The following is a 19,371-nucleotide window of genomic DNA, read 5'->3' on the forward strand; positions in this document are numbered from 1 at the left end:
TAAATCTTTAACCACCACTCCAACTTCCTCTGCAAGCTTTTCAAAGCTGATTTTTAGAAGCTGTGAGGGTAATGACAGCCTGAAAGCCCTTGAACACTTCCTGAAGCAAGCTTTAACAACTTGAGGTGTCTTCTCTGAAGTGCAGAGGTGTATAAAACAAGCCAGTAAGTTATACAGTACACCTGGGACTGTGGACCCTGGTCTGTTTTCTCTGAGCTACCCCAGTCTGCAGCTGTTGCTTCCCCATCCTCTGCCCCAGCCAGTCCCATGCCCATTCGTGGTACCTCTGTTACCCTTCACACTGCCTGTGCTAAATGGTTGCCTATCTAGATTATTGTTTTACGAACTGTTATTTTACAGTTGAATAGATAAATAGATAAATAAACAAATAGGAAGACATACCTTCCTTGGATATAAAAGTAGTTTTTGAATATAAAGCATAGACGAAATAAAAAAGCATGAAGGCTTTTAGAAAGAAGGGGGTATATGTGTTTCCTGAAGTCTGTAAGCACAGACACTTTAAATCCCTAAGAAATTCATTGGGGCACCACCAGCCACACGTTTCTTCACAGGAGGACCAACAAAAGCCTCTTGAGACTGGCTGGCACAAGATGGTAGACAAAGACTCAAACTGAAACCAGAATAGCAGAGATCAGATTTAGAACCTGATTTAAATCTCTTGAGTTTATTTCCTTTTGAGAATTTGAAACAGAATTCACCAAAGTTGTTAGGAAGGTGCACTGACTGCAGAGGAAGCTGAATCAGAACTATAAACTTCCTGATTTAAATCTCTTTGGTAATCTTTCAATAGGCAGCATTACTTTGCACTAATATATTAGGGACTATTCAAAAATGAATTTCCGTACATTCAGGAGTGAGTGTGGTTGGGTGAGTTCTAATATTGTTTATCGATTACATGCAGGCACATCTATGCACATGCACACAAACATACTTCTGAACATTAAATGTCATATAAGCCCTCCATTTTCCCCTATAAGCTCTAATCTACATTAACATTTCCTTTAGCTATAGAAGCAGTATGTGAGTACTCCAAAGTAAGACTAAACTACAGTCTTAAGTATAAACAGGTTGTTTGGAATTATAGGACAATGGCTGAAGAAAGACCTCAGGAAAAAGATGTTTTTTTTGTAGGAGAAAGATTTATCAGCACTTGGAGGAAATCAGAAAGCATTAATCAAGCATTATCTACCATTACAAGCACCCTCCCGCTACTGCATTTACTTTTTATGTATTCATCATGTGTACATGCATTACATAGAATCTGTTTTAGTACTTACCAGATTTAAAAATGGTCTGTAGGTCAGATGATACTGTACGACTCTGTTACATTCTTCTGTGGCTGGATAAAGTATATTTACAACCAGCCTCAAATAGAAGTACACTCTGATTTAAAAAACAAGAAATAACAGCAATAGTCAAAGGTACAGACTTAAATTGAAATTATCACCACTTCCTCCTAACAAGCAAAAACCTGCTTTTTTTTTTTTAAAGTAAAGAAAATCGTTTAACCTTATCTGTGCTGAAGAGGTGCAAGGCAGAGGGAAGTCATTGAATAATAACTGCCAGGGATGGAGGTGGTGGAGTCGCCATCCCTGGCAGTGTTCAAGAGGCGTCTGCATAGGGAGCTGGGAGATATGGTTTAGTGGTTTGCTGTAGGTATGGTAAAGGGAGGATGGTTGGACTAGATAATCTTGTAGGTCCTTTCCAACCTTGTGATTCTATGATTCTGTGAATTGAATGAGACTACCTATATAATAATCATATTTCACAAAATGGAGTCGGCATTGGAATCATTAAAGTGTTACGACGCTCTTTAAAGGTCCGTTCTGATGAAAATTATTCTGCGACTCTTTGATCTGTTTACACCTGTTGCTACCTCATTAGAGGCACCAGATAGTATTAATACAAGCAGCCTCTTATGCTATGCTTTAAATTAATAGATCCTAAGGAAATATAGGATGATAGATGTCATGCTCCTATTTTCTTTCAGAACAGAGCATACCACAACACAAGTAGATCCCTAGCAGCTTAAGTGTGGTACTGCATTCCATCAAACATAACCAGGAAATGAAACAAAGATGTGACCGGGTGGGTTTAGAAATAAGTTACCATCATTCATAATCAATTAAGCAGGCATATTACATTTTCTTGAATGTATGGTTTTTTTTGGATCAAGCCCCTGGGTTCAGATACAATTAAATCATATTAAAACATATTTGCATGAATCACTAGTATAACACATTGATACTCCAAAACCCTGAAACGAGGGTATCGTTTTTCCTGTATATTAATGTGTATGTTGACCCACCCGTGGATGTTAAAATTATTACTGCTGAAAAAATATCTTTGCTGCAAGACAGTGTGAAATCAATCAGGACTGTGACTTGACTAATTTCAGTGGACTCAGTAAGAAATAGTTTGGACTTCTTATTGCTGTTTGGAACAAAGCACTGCCTCTCATCTCAAAAGGTTAAGATTAAATCTGTAAAATAACTGAACTCTAGAAATATGGTTTAGTAAAGTTTAACGCGTGGAAGAGTGATTTAAGAGTTTCAGTGCAGAGAAGATTATTTAAAGACAGAAAATGAAGACAAACATTTGTAGCAGACCATCTCCATTACAAATTTCCATTGATAAATCAAAATAACAGCTGCAGTAATAGAACCAAGTTGCAGCAGTGGTACAAAGACTTGTTGATCTGTGATGACTGGAGGGGAATGAAGTTTTAGAGTCAGGCTTACACACACTCATTGGGTACCTGGGACATCTTTTAGAGATCTGTCATTCTTCTCTATTAGCCCATGACCTAGTATTTCTTTTCAAATGCACTGGTATTAAATTATAATGTCCTAAGCAGCCAGAAGGCTGTTCTATCTGACCTCCATCTCCACAAAACTTGGCATAAAGTAGTGACCTTTTTAAGTAACAGTGATTAGAAAAGCAAAAAGTGACAAAACAGAAGTTGTGGTAACACTTCTGTAAAAATCTGTTGAGCTCCCACCACACAACTACAATACAGGAGGCATACGGTGAGGCAAGGCTGTTGCTATAAAGTTATGAAATATATGGGAGAAGCAGCTGAAGAAATATGGAGAAAGCAGTGTGGAAAAGAAAATTCTATAAAACCACGGGTTCTGGGAGGCTTTGAATGCAAAATCATTTACTGAGTTGGAGAAAAAAAAACCATACAGGGAGCTGCCTGTGAAGCTATCAGGTAATATCAGATGAAATCATTTCACACTGGGGCATCTTTTGCTTCTGGATGTTACAGAGGAAAAACACACACAAGAGTTCAAAGAGAGATTAGGCAACTGCAGATCTAGGAGGCCTGCGGAGGTAATTATTCCTAACAGCCAGCAGGAAGCCCCCAGTTCAGTGACATGGTTAGAAACAGACCCCTGGAAGCTGCAAAGATATCCCAGGACAAGGGCCATGAGGCAGATGTTCTCCACCCCAAGTGGAGATCTAGCCATCTTCAGAAGTAAGACATGGCCCTGTGTGGATCTTTGGTCTGTGGGACCATTCCTGTATTCTTAGCAGCCACCATGTCCAGCCATGTGTCTCAGCTTGCTCTGGAGCCACCCAGGTTCACCAACTCACAGTAGCTGCAGAAGGATGCTCCTGTTTTCATTGGCGTATAATGCCAATGTGGGTCAGTGCTAAGGGCAGTGCGGAGGTAGAGGTGTGAGAAGGCAATGATGCTGTGGAAGGTGCACACCAATGGCACTGGCAAGCTGCCCAAACCTTGCAACTCTTTCGAGACATCCTTAATCACAGTAACAACAGGTGCCGGAAGAACCCCAGGCACCTGTACAGGCTGGGAGGAGTTGTCCTTGAGAGCAGCTCGGCTGAAAAAGACCTAGGGGTCCTGATAGATGAGAAACTTAACATGAGCCAGCAGTGCGCTCTGGCAGCCCCCAGAAAGCAAATGGATCCTGGGCTCCATCAGGAGAGGGTGGGTCAGCAGGGATAGGGAGGTGATCGTCCTCTCTACTCTGCTCTTGTGAGGCCCCATCTGGAGTACTGTGTCCAGGTGTGGAGCCCTCAGTACAAAAAAGATATGGAGATTTTGGAAAGGGTCCAGAGGAGGGCCACAAAGATGATCAGGGGGCTGGAGCACCTCCCTATGAGACAGGCTGAGGGAGTTGGGTTTGTTCAGCCTGGAGAAGAGAAGGTTGCGGGGTGACCTCATTGCAGCCTTTCAGTACCTGAAGGGAACTTACTCCCAGGAGGGGAGTAAACTCTTCGAAAGGGCTGATAATAGCAGGACTAGGGGAAATGGTTTTAAGTTTGAAGGAGGAAGATTTAGTTGGATGTTAGGGGTAAGTTCTTTACTAGAAGGGTGGTTAGGTCCTGGAACAGGCTGCCCAGTGAGGTTGTGGATGCCCCGTCCTTGGAGGTGTTCAAGACCAGGTTGGACGGGGCCCTGGGCAACCTGATCTTAGTAAATGCGTATGTTTGGTGGCGCCTCCAGGCAGGGGGGTTGGAACTACATGATCCTTGAGGTCCCTTCCAACCCGGGTAATTCTGTGATTCTGTGATTCTGTAACAAACTACTCCTCACCACATTATTTAATTCATATCATTAAAGCCTTGTGAATTTTCAGGCCACTCAATTCACCTTACCCCTTTAACTATGGGATTTTACTTTAAAAGAACCCCACAGTTTTGTATTGTTCCACTAACTTGCTGTTATTTGCATTTCAGAATGGCATAACACAGGTCATCTAATTAACACGATTCATGTTTCATATGAGGTTCCTAAGGTAGTTTCTGACCTTTCTTGGAAATAAAAATGTGAGTTTCATTTCTAATTCTCCTTTCCATCGAGTGCTGTGAGAAACAGTACATTTACTTTTGATAAGCTGAAGTGCTTATACTTCTTCTAGTAACACAGCTATATGTGACAGCTTAGATCTTGCATACAGATAACTCATTTTCTGCCTATATTTGAACTAAACCACTGACTCCTGTGCACTGTGTTTGACATTTTGAAACTTGTCGCCCAGTCCTGTTAAAAACAGCACATTCAGAGCAGGAGCACATTCTGTGCTGGCGAAGGGATTTGCAGGCAGCTCGTTCCTCTGTGGGACCTTAAGTGTCTGTTTTCCTTATATCTGGGACTGACAAGATATATCTGAGTCTCACAAACTTCTTTGTACAAAGACAAATCTAGCCTAAGGCAGTCATGTAAGGAGCAGATAAAAAGTAATGGAAGCAGAAATTTTATCCATATTACACAACGGGATGTGAGTACATATCATCAACCAAGTCCATCATGATTGTACTCCATATTCAAAGAAGCACGTCTACTAGTAATAGCTTCCAGCATCTTTATCAGACATCAGCCCACGTTTGGAATGCTAACAATTTAGGCTGAGAAACAATTGGATACTATCAGGTGTATTTCACAGTATGAGACTAGGTGTAATAAGATCGCTTGTTTCATTAAAAGATAGATCAGAATTTCAGATTATCCACTGCAAAAACTATTTCTCTTTTTTTTTTTCCATATTCAGGAGCTTTTGAATTTCAGTGTATTTCATGCTTTTTGCCTGCAATAAATTCAATATTTAACAGAAATATCAGTCTTCCAGAAAGTGAAGAATTAAGTCCATTTAGGTTAGTGCCGAAATTACTAGGAGATAGGTAGCGCAACTTACCTCCTTAGCGCTTTTTCTTCTGACCCAGTTACAAAGCTCAGACAGCCTTTCTTGCAGATGTTTTGTGCTTCACCTTCACACTGTGGCAAATGGAAAGAGTTTTTTCTTTTTAAGACATCTACTTGAAAATCTGCCTGGTATGCAAATGAAGCCCCCACATCTATCTAGTTTTTGCTCGTATGTTAGAGCTCGGAAAGGAAATTTACTCTCGTTTAGCTAATACGGTTATTGCGGTTTCTCAAATCTCACCACATGTTAGTTTTCTGCTACCACTAATTAAGGAAAGAAAATACTGAAACATAAGGAAAACACTGTATGAGTTATCCCAGAATCCACGTGTTTCTTCTGGAATGAGTCAGGATGTTTTTTCTAATTCTGAAATACTTATACATATCGCACCACGTTCCTTCCTGCTTTCATGTTCATTCAGTTAAACTTAGACCAATTTAGTCTGATGCAAAAACCTGGCCACCAGCTGAAGTTCTCCAAAATTCTGTCAGGCCATGAAATATAACCTGTATTTTTATATTAGGATTGCTTATATTACCTGTTCATTTAAAACAAATAAATAAATGTGGCTTTCTGCTCCCTCTGATGTTTTTCTGTATTTGGTACTTCTGTGTTTAGGTTTTTTTGTTTTGGTTTCTCTATTTCTCCCTCTTCTGTTGTCTGGCTTTTTTTATTTTTCTCCAATTTCCATCTCTTGTTTCCATTCTTATCATTTCTCTCCAGTATTACATCTTGTAGTACTACTCATCTGCTTTCCCCTTCATCTTTTTTCTTGATATTTTCGGCTTCAGTCCCATCTGATTCCAGCCACCCACTCATGTCTTCTCATATACTATGGGTTGCCAAGGTCCCACCTAATATCCCAGTAAAGGCATTCATCAAGGTTTTAGATGGGCAAACCAGTCAAAGAAGACAGAGCTTTGCTAAGGCCTTCTACAAGGTTTAGTCAAATGAGAGAATAGGAGATTAAATGGGTATCGATGGTTACAGAGCGATTGGGAAGATAAAGGGGCAATCATGTTTAGGTCTCACTCCTAGCCTAATATGTATGACTGCATTTGTAAAACCTCACTATCTGTTTTCTTCCATCAATGTATGCACTGTTTCATTTGAAAATGGAGAGTAAAAAATAAATAAATAGAAAGCTGGGAAACAGTTTGTGGTTCATGTGAAAATGGTAAAGAATCAGAGGTGATTTCTTATGTCGAGTCTGGAATTTTCTGAAGGAGGAGTACAGTCATACTCAGAGCACTTCTCTGCTTCACGGCAGCCTTGCTTCTTACAACAGCCTACCTCCTAACTGAGCTAGGCATGGAAGAAGCACGAAGAGCTGTAAGTGTGTGAAGTTACATGTCAGATTACATTTCCTCTTAGAGTAGAGAGGAGACTGGAAGACTCTACTTAGAGTAGAGTCCAGACTGGAAAAGGATTGGGAATTGTGAGGTTTTAGAAAAGAAAGGGGCAACTGACTGAAGTAGTCAGGAGCTCATAATCTGAATTACCTACCTTTTCTGCTCATGGGAAAGGATTGCATTGACTGGAAAATAAATGCTTGTTTCTGGAATCCCAAAGAAGAGAGTAGCACCAGTCCCAAACCCTTACTGTCCACCACTTCCGTACTGTTTTGCATACAGCTGTGCATCACCCAGACATTTTGTAAATGTCTTTTCTGAGGTCATGGAGGGGGCAGCTGTCTACATAAGTGTCTCCCCTCTGGAGATGTACATATCAGAGGTAGCTATTACAACGTTCCTTGACTCCACCTGAGTTAATGAATCCATGAAACCTTATAAAATATGTCATTATGACACCAATCTTATGACAGCAGCGATACTGAAAGGCTTAAAAGCATTCTTCTTAAAATGAATCTGATTTTTTTAAAGTGAAATGTGTTGCTACAATGAAGCCAAAATACTGTTAAGTATTTCCAAATAACTGCTGCCCTCTGAAGCAAATGATGCCCTGCAAAAGGTTCTGCTGACTTCATTACTAATTTACATTAAGCTGTGGAGAACACGTGAGTTTCCATATCAGAAATGCTGAAATCACCATGCGAAGAGAGAAGTAGAGTTAAATGTGCAGTTGTTGACATAATTTCTATGGTTTTGATGCTGTAGTCAGATGATACCAATTGTGGTAATGTTTTTTTGCTTGCTTGCTCACTCACACACTCTCTGTTTCAGGTCTCATTGAAATGACTACCAAAGTAGTTTCTCAAAGCAAGTCATCAGACTGTACTCCCAAGCACTGACATTTCAACCTTAGTATGTTGAATTCATTGACCTGATTTTTAGAGCTGTATGTTCTTTGTATGACTGTATTTGCAAGAGACCCACACCACGGAATGCCCCAGTCACCTCTGTTTCCATAGCAGTAGCCTTCACGGCCTTAGTAAGCACTAAAAGCTAGAGTTTAAAAGGTGCTCATATACCTAATTATGCAATTAGTTTCACAGTGTGGAAGTTTTAAAACGTCTGTGATCCTGGCTTCCATGTAAAACCACAAGTGCTAAAGTAGAAGAATGAAATTTGTAATTGTGTCTTCACAATATGCAGTCCCTGGGTGGGCTGGATGCAGCTCAGAGATTTCTTCCAGTCTGCGTGGGCCAAGATGCAGCATGTGCTTTTCAGCCAACGGACTGTGAATTTCCCAATCATAAAGACAGATTGGAGGGCTTGGCTGGCCACTTCAATGAGAGAAGTCTCTTGTCAGTGAGCTGACAAGACAGAAAGTGATCTGTTTGCTGGGAAAAGTGCATGATTGTGTTAGCCTGATAGTCACCATCCCACCCATACACATCTCCCAGGTGGAACAACACTGTCACTTAATTTGGGCTGAGCAAAGAAAGGAGAGAGCGCACTTAAGAAAGGGGTGTAAGGCAAGGCAAATAAAGGACAGTGCAAAAATAGAAATAAAGGGAGGCATTATGTAGCGGGGTGAAAGGGGAATAAAGATGTACTGCAGGCAAGTTACTCCCCCACATTATTTGTGCACCGTAATGCAAGATATAACCACTAATCCCAGCAACAATCTCAGGCATAAACTTCCATAAGAGATTGCTCTGCAAGGAGGAAAATCTCCTCCCAGATCTTCCACTCAGCAGGCACTGCTGTTCCTAAACAGTTGCTACTGAAATGCCACTCGTGGCACTTCTGAGTGTGGGAGGTTGTGCCCAGAATGGGTGGATCCCCTTCATGATCAAATGCGGATTAGTGAAATAAGCAAGCAAAAAAATCACTCTACTTATTATAAGCTTTAAGTGTATTGGATATTCAGTCTCAAGGCAAAGAACAGAAGGTGTGTATGTCTGTCTTTCCTGAAAGATAGTGCGTTTGTTTCCTTAAGTCTAATCTAGCCTATGTTCTGTCAGGCATCTGATAACAAACACTGTGGGCAGATATTTAGGAGAACCATGTAGCACAGCTAAAGCCACTGAAATGCTATCATAGAACAACAGACTGGATAGTGAAGAATGGTCAATGATTTCTCTAGATATGCTTGTGTAACTACTGCCAGGTGGCACCAATAGCAGAAAGAGCCAGATTCAGTTGTGTAAGCATTCTGGCATTGATTCAGAAAAAAAAAGCCCCGAAAGTTGGTTATGGCTCTTGCCCTTGACAAGGAAACTTCGCAGTCTGCAGTAAGTTCAAGAATGTTTAGCTGGTCCCTGAGAATATCCATTTTATCCAGTGTACAGCTGTGCCAGATAGCTCAGGTATCTGACATAGGCCCTAACCATCAATTTGTCTTGTTCTGAAGATTATGATGTGAAGACACCTTACTCAATATCTTTATAGCGCTGTGTATGCAGGACAGACACGTTCTTATGCTGAAGGGAAAAGTCGGGTGTCTATGAGAAGACAAGACAGACAGGCAGCAACTGTTAGCTCCTTCACAGAATGTTTTGGTTCCCTTATCATTGAGAATTGGGAAAGTGTGCCAATATTAACCACTTCCTGCTTCACTGCAGCTTCCTCCCAATGTGTTAACCAGCGATAGAAGACATCAAAATTTCTACTGCTTCATCGTTTATCTCCAGAGGGCTCTCACTACCCTGAAGCATTAGCACCTATCCCAGGAATCACCACCTAAACACTAGGCAGGATGTCCTTATGCTGATTTGAGGCTGTTCCCTCTGGCTGGTGTCTGTGGCCTCATGCAAAAGTCTTGGCCATCTGCTTCCTCCTAGAAAGAGGGACAAGGAGGAACTGATTTTAACATGCCCCAGCATAGTCCCCCCCTCCAGAGAAGTGCATCTTACAGACTTGGTTTTTTTCCTCCCTCACAGAGCCTTATTTTGTACTGTTTTCCACTGAACTCACCAGTCTTCACTTGGAGTAAGGATCACGCCTCAGCTGGAAATACTTCAGCCAGTAGACTTTTGTTCCTTCACAGGCACAATATACTTACATTATATAACTTTGTTCCTTGCTAGAGTTGCACTTTCTACCATTACTCCTTCTGCAAATAAGGGTAAAGGCCTCACCCAGGCAGGTAAGTGTTCTCCACACTAACCCACAGCGATGCACAAAGCATGGAGTGGCCCCCTTGCCCTCACACTGGCCTGCTGTTGTGGTTTTGTGATTTCAGTTGTCGGTATTCCACATCAGATCATCATGCAGATCAGTGGCAGCTAAAGAGTGGCACTCGCTGTCAAGACAGATCACTGAGTATCTTCATGACCAGCTCCACAGCAGGATGCACTCCTTGTGTCTGAGTTCAGAGGCCTACACTCAACCTGGAGGTGTCCAGGAGGTTAGTTTGCACTCTTATCAAAGAATCCTTGCTTTCAGTGCTTCAGTGTGGTTAAAACAGGCAAAAGAACTCCCTTAAACACAAGATTTTTCTGCAATTTCCCCGGTAGTTTTATGGGATAACTATCATATCTCAGCTGCGGACTGCTACCTGCTACCTGCTATCTGAGCTCAGCCAGAAGGTTCCTGGATGTCCTCAAGTGATAATACAGGAACACTTAAAAAAGGCTTATTCTAAACAAATATGATGTAAGAGCATGAATTGTTGTGCCCTAGTTAATGGTGTTAATGTAGAATAACTGTGAAAGAAGCAACCCCGTAATTACTAGATTCGCGTCCTTTGTCACTCAGATGCTATTGTCTGATAAAGGTGAACTACGCCTCAGAATTCAGAAGTTCCCCTGACTTTACAGAAGTGGAACCGAAGGCAGGGTTAGTTACTCAAAAAAAAACAAAACCAACAACAAATTCTGGTTATGTTATGTTACTGCAATAGTAATTTTTCTCCTTGCTGTTACCTCATCGGCTGTAATGTTTAATTACTCAGGGAAACATTTCACAGGGCATGACAGTGTTATGTGAAGAAAAGGCTGAACTTCAGAACCAGCCCCTCACTTCTATGTGACACTGTCTGCTGAAAGTGAATGCCAAGAGCTGGAGAGAAGCCTTCAGGCATGTAAAGTAGATTCAGCCTCATTAAGCACATTAGCAGGCGAGTTGAATTGATACAAAGGATCAAAGGATTTCAGAGCTACCCTATGTGTAGAAACTGACATCTGGTAAATTATGCTTAAATTCCATGAGATCTGATGCCTTGCTGGCTTTCTGATAATTCTTAACCCATTTCTGTTGGACTACAGAGGATGTTGATTAAGCGCAGATGAAACATTATGGGGGAAATGGCGAGTAAGTGGGAGGCTTGCAGCAAAAAGTGCATAGAAAAGCTTGTATTTCTGCTGCTTTTCTTGTGGGTCTTATGACTTTGAAGTGACTTTTGAATTCACTAGTTTTCATTCCTTTCAGTCTCTGTCCCTCTCAGATGCTTTGAACTTCAGACTAGAGTCTGAAGGCCTAGGGTTTCTAAGCACGTTCTCAGTGCATCTAGTTCTGCCCAGCAGCGCCTCCTGAAAGCTTGATTTCTCAGTCTGCCTGACTCCTGCATCTCCTCCCTCTCTGCATCTTCAATGTACCACCAGAGGTGCAGGCCTCCTTGCTCCCTGTTTAACTCTGCAGGAGCTACACAGTGGCAGTGAGATATCAGCTGGCTTTCCTGGCTTTTCTACTCAGGGCTGGGACTCCAAAATTAGATCTTTACAAACAGATGAACAGGGTCAATGTGGAGATGGCAACAGAGGGACAGGGACCCAATGGGAAACACAGGAATAAATGTAAGAAAGCAGGCAAGTAAAATTAGAAAGGAAACCAAGGAGGAAATGGACCATGTGCAAGGGGAAGGAGCTCGAAGCAATCGGTCAAGGGACTTTTTAAGCCACCTTCTTGTGGCTACCTATGGTGTGGTTATCATGGTTGAGTTCCCAGTCTGACAGGCTTCAGGACTAATGAATGCAGAGGGCCGTTCTGACAATAGTGCTGTTTACCTTCTCATGACTGTCAAAATAGGGAGAAGAACAGCATCCCAACCTCTTGCTAACACCACCACATGCCTCTGAGAGCAAGGAATGCTATGTGCCACATAGCCCAGTGTGAGTCTCGCCGCTGTTCCACTGGGATTTCATCACTGGTCGCACACTGCTTCACTACAGACCCTTCAGGCTCCAAACATATAGCAGAGGATCCTCCATTTTCCTGCTATTCCTCTGTTCTGTTTCTAACTGAGACTGGATACAAATTTGTTCTTGGATACTTTCATGTGGATGTGAGGCTTTCCACAGCACAAGATTCTGAGAGACATCAGCATCCCTGTTATCATTCACATAGGGAAGTTTAACACACCATTAAATCCCCTTCCCTGGTATAACCTGGTGTCCGGTTGAAGGGCAAGCTGGGGACACTCCCCCTGGCACTTCACATTGATGGTCAACATTGCAAGTGACAGAACTTTCAGTTCACCCGAAGCCCTGGCAAATTCACCACTGTCCTCTGCACTTCTACAGCCTTAAGCAGGAAATATCTTGTTAAAATAACAACCTTGGTTCAGTAAGGATCATTCCAAATAACCTCAAGACACAGGCTGGTAGCAAGCAATTGACCTCTGTGGTTTCAGATTAATCCCTCAGGTTAAGAATGAAATCTGGTGAAGGAAAGGGACAGTCGTTACTCAGTAAACCTCTTGCTGTGTGGTCAGCTCACCACAGCTCACTTTCTCAATTCTATATTGGTAGAACTGAGGACAAAGGAAGCTCGAGCTGATGAGGTGTGCTTGACCTGAATGATCTTTTTCATGTTCCTGCCTGTTTATACCGCTTGTTTCGCTTCCCTTCCTCAACACTTTGTGGAAACACTGAAAGAAAATCAAGCAGTAAGAATTCCTTAGGATAATTCAACTCCGCCATGCAAAGAAAACCAATAGACCTGAGCAAAATCACAGTAGCGGCAGCAAAATGTATAGATGCTATTATTACAAAGGATTGTGTAGTTGGGTAGTGTTCAGTTTGCGTCCCAGGTCTAGCAGATCCTTGGTGACCAGTAACAGCTCTGTTATACAAGAGTGTAAGTCAGGATATGTCCTTTTTTCTAATCATTATTCAAAGATAACAAGAGCAAACCACACTGGGACAAACAAAAAAGACAGTTCTGTAAGATTTCCTGTTCCGTGATGCATGGGTAACTGGCCTATATTTGTGACCCCATTTTTCTTTCAGGTCGGTAGCTGTACTGCAGAGATGGAGCCCTTTGGTTCCAAGCGCACACCGTTGAAGGAGCTGCAGTGGTCGTTGTGAGGTACTGCAAGTTTTGAAGATGTATGGCACTTCTCATCCTGAATGGAAGCATCAGTGCTATTTGTAAGCAAAGGGAGAAAAGACAGATGTAGAGACAAGCAGCTCTCAGGTGCCTTTCTCAGAAGCGCTCCAAATCTCAGCAGCTCTGTAAGTTAGAGCCAAAGCTGGCAGAGCTGTTGCTGCTGGCTGAAGCAGCAAAGGTGCTGCAGCACAGGAAGAGGCCCTCTGCAGTTCTGCTCCCCCCATGCACAAGGAGAGGGGAGTTGGTGACATTTGCATGGCTGCCCACAAATATGGTGCATTTCACAGGCAGCACAACTGTGTGCATGGCTGGCACTGCAAATAAGCTGCGCTCACTTTGTGAGCCCATCAACCCAGTAAGATGCAGGGTTCCACATAAAAAGCGAACAATTGACCAGAGCTATGAGATCACACAGTCTACGTGAGCAGCTACAGGCAGGCATGCAGATTGTTATCTTTTCCCCACAAACCTAGATTTCCTTCACAACCATTATGATGCTACACCAGAGCCAAAACCAAAGTACACCTCCTAGACTTTTATTTGCAGAAGGGATTCTGACTTTCTTCTTCAAAAAGCCTCCTCGCAGCCAATCTCTAATGTGCTGCTGGTTTGTGTTTTGTTGTTGTTTCTTTCCCCCCCAAATTTACTGATTCTTTAATTTAGGTTAATCCCTCTGTATGCTGCTCACCACTCTGACTTGCCCAACTCAATATCTGCTTAATTATCAAGACCATGGTCACATTCCCATGGAAGGGAACACAACTTTGGCAATGCAGAAAAAGTTTCCTGCACCAAGCCATGTCTCTCATGTGCTGCCTAGTGGCACCCATAGAATCATATCAATGGCTTGCGTTGTAAGGAACCTCAAGGATCACCAAGCTCCAATGCCCCTGCCACAGTCAAGGCTGCCAACCTCCACATTTAGAACTATACCAGGCTGCCCAGGGCCCCATCCAACCTGGCCCTGAACACCTCCAGGGATGGGGCATCCAACTCTGGTAGCCTCAAATGCTGCTCTCTGCTACCACCCACTGCCTTTTCAGCTTCACAGTTCCTTGGACTGGTCTCTCTCAGCTTATGGGTACGTGCTTAATTTATTTCCCTCTGTATAAACAAGATTAGCTTGAGTGCTTTCAAAATTGCACTTGGCATTCATTTCAGCCTGTATTTTACTCTAGGCTTCTCTGTGTCTTTCTTTCTGCAGTTTAGCTTAATGCTTTTTGATATTTAATGGAAAATGAGCGTGCATGCAATGGAACAGTGCAGAACAGCTACCGTGTGTTAGCATCATGCTAGTTTATTCTGCACTAGCTTCTCCAGTTGGATGAGATCTACGGCCTCAATGCAGCTATTTTTTTTCTTATTATTATTTTCATTACTGGCACAATTAGCCACACTTAGTAATACCAAAAAGTACAGAAAGTGTTCATACATTTCAATTTCTCTTTCATGGAAGAGGTCAGTGAGAGTTGATTTTACTTCTGGCCCAGAAATTTAGAGTGCAAAAAAAACCACTAAAAATCCAGACTTTCTCATAGGTTTTTCTACCACTAGTATGTTGAGCTATTATGTATAAACTCAAAGTGCACCCTCTGAGCACCTCAGCACCAGAATGATGCCTATTCTCCCCATTTTTGCCCAGCCTGGAATCATAGCCTTGCTCTGACCCCTTGTTGGGGGGATGAGCCTTTGGTCACATAACCTAACACCAAACACCTGAACTATCTCTGCCTAAAACATAATAGGAAAGTCAGTTTAAAGCGCTTCTTCCACAACCATCTCAGCCGCCAGTGCAACTGGAAGCACAGCTGAATCACATGCCATATCTTTCCCAGCCGTGCGCCTTGCAGCATGCCCTGAAGGACATTCCTTGGGCAAAGCAGCAACGCTGTAAGCAAAAGGTGGAAACTGTTCTACTTCAGAGCATAACAACAACAAAAAGCTAAGAAAAAAAAAAAGCAGAAGCACCTGTTCTTGCTGCGAAAGAGGCATGTGATAGATACTTCTACAGGGGAACTGTGCAAATGACCTGATTTTAGTACTTTGTAGCTGTTGTGGTTTCCCTGCAGCCTTAGAACAACTGAAAAAAAAAAAACCAACAACACAACACAAAGTTGCTAAGAAACTGAAAAACAATTTTTAGAAGCTTTCTGACTTGTTTTTATAAACAGATCCAAGAATAGGAGTGAGCTGCTGTTGCCTACACAGAGTGCAATCCAGTTCAATTCACATTTTCTGAGACTCCCTCAAGCACAAACCTTATAGGGAATGGCTGAAAGAAGTGGGATTGTTCGGTCTGCAGAAGAGGAGGGCTCAGGGGAAACTCTATTGCTCTCTGCAACTCCCAGAAAGGAGTCTGTAGTAAGGTAGATGTCAGCCTCTTCTCATAGGTAACAGCAATAGGATTAAAGGCAATGGCCTTATATTGCACCAGGCTGGGTCAGGTTGCACATTAGGAAACATTTCTTCTTCCAAAGAGTGGTAATGCATTGGAACAGGCTGCCCATCCATGGAGGCAGTGGAGTTACCATCTCTGGAAGCACTTAATAAAAAGCTAAATAGGGCACTGACGGACATCATTTAGTGGCATGTTGGATGGACTGAACAACCTTAGAGGTCTTTTCCAACTTTAATGAATCAGTGATTCTATAATGTTAAAACCTCATGCTGCAGTTGACATCAAGTTACTTTATGCTTAATGATGGCCTTCCTCCACAGGACAGGTAGTGTGTGCATACACTCTGCTACAAAAGAGTTCCAACATGAAAGCAAGGTAATTTGCATGCACAGAGGCAGCCAGGTTTATTCTGTCTTTCTCCGTAGTAATTATAGAAAGGTCAATTTTGGTAGAATAATAGAATAATTTTGGCTGAATGAGCTCTCTGGAGGTCCAGTTTCCTGCTCAAAGCAGAACTAACTTTAAAGATTGACTAGGCTGCTCAAGGCTGTCAAGTCTCCAAGGACGGAGAATATGGAGTTTCCCTGGGAACCTGCTTCACTCTTGGACCATTCTCCTGATCATTTTTGTTTTGTTGCATAAATGTCACTGGGATTTCTCCAACCTAATCTGACCGTTGTCTGTTGTCCTTACACTGAGCACCTCTAAAAAGAGTCCAGATGTGTTCTACAGACAGTTCCTCTAACTGAGGAAGACACAGCTTTTGCTTTCTCTGCTACAGGCAGAAGAGCTTCAGGTCTCCACAGCTCACATGTTCCAGCTCCAGGTTTGTCAAGCATGATGAAGATGCAGTTCACCCTATCATCTTGTTTGTTGATCAGTATTTAGCCCTGAGAAAGACCACTTCTAACCAGTCACCAGCTGGATTTCAATCCACTACCACAACCCTTTGAAACATATTCAAGTGGTTTCCTTGCGCCCTATGTAGTCCACCTCTCCACAGTTTGGCTTTATAGATGCTATCAAAAACTTCTGCTGAAGCCAGAGGAAATGACATCTGCTATTGTGTCCCAAAACAATTGCCTAATGACAGGTGATCACATCGATCAGGTGCAGTTTGCCCTTCATAAATCCATGCCAGTTGTTCTAGGTCACCTTATTTTTACGTGCTTAGAAATAGCTACCATCAGGACTTGCATCAAATTTCCCAGGGACTAAGGTGAGGCTGCCTGGTCAGTAAACTTGCTTTCTCACCTTTTTAAGAGCTAGACGTAATATCTTCCTTTTTTTGATCATCAGGAATGTCCCTTAATTACCACAGACTTTCAAAGATGCTTGAGAACAGACCTTCTCAGGAGACAGAGTGAAGAAGAAACAATACCCCAGTCTTTTATTTTTTTCCTGCTTGTCATCACTGTCACCCACTCCATTCAGCAGCAGGCCCACATTTTCTTTTGTCTTCCTTCTGCTGATATCTCACTTACTTTCTTGCTACCTTCAGATCCCTTCAGCTCTCCTCAACCTTTCTGTCCCTTGTACACCGTTCCCATAGGCCTGTGCACACCCCGGAAGTCACCCTTTGCAGCCCATCTTTGCATCTGAGTAGTCCTGTCTTACTCCTGGGCAGTACATTTAGAGCAATGCCCTGCCACACACCCTGTACCAGAAAATCCCGTTCAGCGCTAAAGCAAGAATCGCCCTTTGCACCCTCCTTTTATCTCCAGGCTCGTTTGTGAGTTGCCATGTTGCTCTTCTGCAAATTTGAGCTGGTTGGAAATCCCCATGAAAACCACAGCACGTAATCAGGACACTTCTTGGAATCAATTAAGGAAGGCTTCATTTTTTTTTCTTGATCAGGTGGGCTGTTGCAGGTACCTACCACAATATTCCCTTACTTGGCCTCCTCTTAGAATCATGGAGTCATAGAATTGCTCAGGTTGGAAAAGACCTTAAAAGATCAACAAGTCCAACCACAACCTAACCGCACTCCCTAACTCTAACAACCCACTACTAAATCATGTCTCTGAGCAGCACATTCAAACAGTTTTTAAACACATTCAGGGACAGTGACTCAACCACCTCCCTTCATCCCTTATGATGAGCTCTTGGCAGGTCTGTCACATTCTGTGTTCCATTTATTCCCTGCACATTTTTGTGAACACCCTTATTTCTCTTTCCCACCTGCCTACCAAGCTTGTGTCCAGCCATTGCAGCATTCCAATAGTGCAAGCTATTCCACCATGCTCTTGTCATACTGTGACATCATAGCTTTGTGACTGCACAGGCCAGTCCTGTTTATTACAGTCTGGCCTTATTTTTGCACTTCTGCTCCTAGGCAAGAATCTCAGTGATGCCAAGTCACTCCAGCTTCTCGTGGTGGGGATTTCCACGCTCCTGAACTCCCAGATGCCCACAGGCTTCAGTCTCCTTGCCCAACAAACTTAGTTCAACATCTTATCCATACATTAGGAATTCTGTCAGCAAAGATACTAATCATCATCGAGTGAGTTTTACTTTTCCTAGCAATCCTCATTCCTCAGAGGACCCTGAGGAACTAAGCGCAAGCCTGGCCATTAAGAACAAACAAACAACAATAACAAAAAACCCTCACAAAACCAACAAAGCCCTGTCCATGACCATGCAGTCAAGCATTGTTCTGCAAAATATATCTACAATTACCTAAGCCTTCCACCTGGTGCAGGAGAAACCAGAATGGTGCTGAAGATCCCTCCTCCTTCAGCAGAGGCCCCGGAGTCCTGCAGTCACCCTGGATCCCCTCCAAAGTCTCCAGGTCCACACATGAGAAACATGGTAGACTGAGAGGCTCAGTCTCTCAACAGTGTACTAAAGATGGGTTAAGGCAAGGAAAAATCCCCAAACAACACATCTGACTGACTGGGTGCTGCCTTGTAGAAGTTCCCGACTGTTACCTGCCACTTGGTGCCTCTGATTCCAATGGCATAGTTAGATGCCAGTAAGACTGTTCTGTTGGCAGGGCCCTGTCCTTCTCCAAGTAAACATCTGCAGTGGGAGAAAAGCCTTCTTTTCTCATTCTCACATAAATCACCTTTGCCCATCTCTAAGCATTAACTGTGATCCTCTCCCTCCGTACACACAACCTGTCTTGTCACCATCATGACTTTGATGATGATACTGGTTTCCCACATTGCCTATGGCTTTTCTGTCCTCCTTCTTCCACCAACTCCTTCACTGCTGTTTGCTCGTGGCAGTCACAGTGTTAAGCACAAAGATGAAGACAAGCCTGTGCTCTCCTCACTGCTCAGCAAGCAGCTTCCAAGCCTCAGTACGTGGCTGTACTTCTTACACCTCACACATGCTGGGAGCAGCAGGGATGCTGATCCTAACACACTGAAACCTGATTCACACCTGCTTCAGCCCCATTAGATTTCCTGCCCACTATTCAACTCCTCCTTCTGTCTTTCAGTTCTCTGCTGTGCTTCATTTAGCTCATGAGCATGAGGCCTGCAGCTTTTCTCCTGCTGTTTGCTTTGAAAAGCATTTTGAGAAGCTTCTTTTCCCCTGGATCAAATAACACGCTATAACAGCAACTCTAAAAGTAAACATTCAGCTCACTGCATGAAGC

The 19,371-nt window shown here is 42.8% G+C and overlaps 1 protein-coding gene across 2 annotated transcripts in view; it reads right to left on the reverse strand.

Moving 5' to 3' along the window:
* The window catches only part of CCR6 (C-C motif chemokine receptor 6), a 10,878-nt gene extending 5,044 nt beyond the window's left edge, over positions 1-5,834 (reverse strand). For both annotated transcript variants that reach the window (XR_004306775.1, XM_032443864.1), the window contains exons 1-2: positions 5,685-5,834; positions 1,299-1,404 (exon numbers count right to left, since the gene is read on the reverse strand). The gene's annotated coding sequence lies outside the window, so the exon portion shown is untranslated. The remainder of the gene's footprint in view (positions 1-1,298; positions 1,405-5,684) is intronic.
* Between the last annotated feature and the right edge of the window lie 13,537 nt (positions 5,835-19,371).

This window comes from Coturnix japonica, chromosome 3, assembly GCF_001577835.2.
Source record: "Coturnix japonica isolate 7356 chromosome 3, Coturnix japonica 2.1, whole genome shotgun sequence".
Taxonomy (NCBI): domain Eukaryota; kingdom Metazoa; phylum Chordata; class Aves; order Galliformes; family Phasianidae; genus Coturnix; species Coturnix japonica.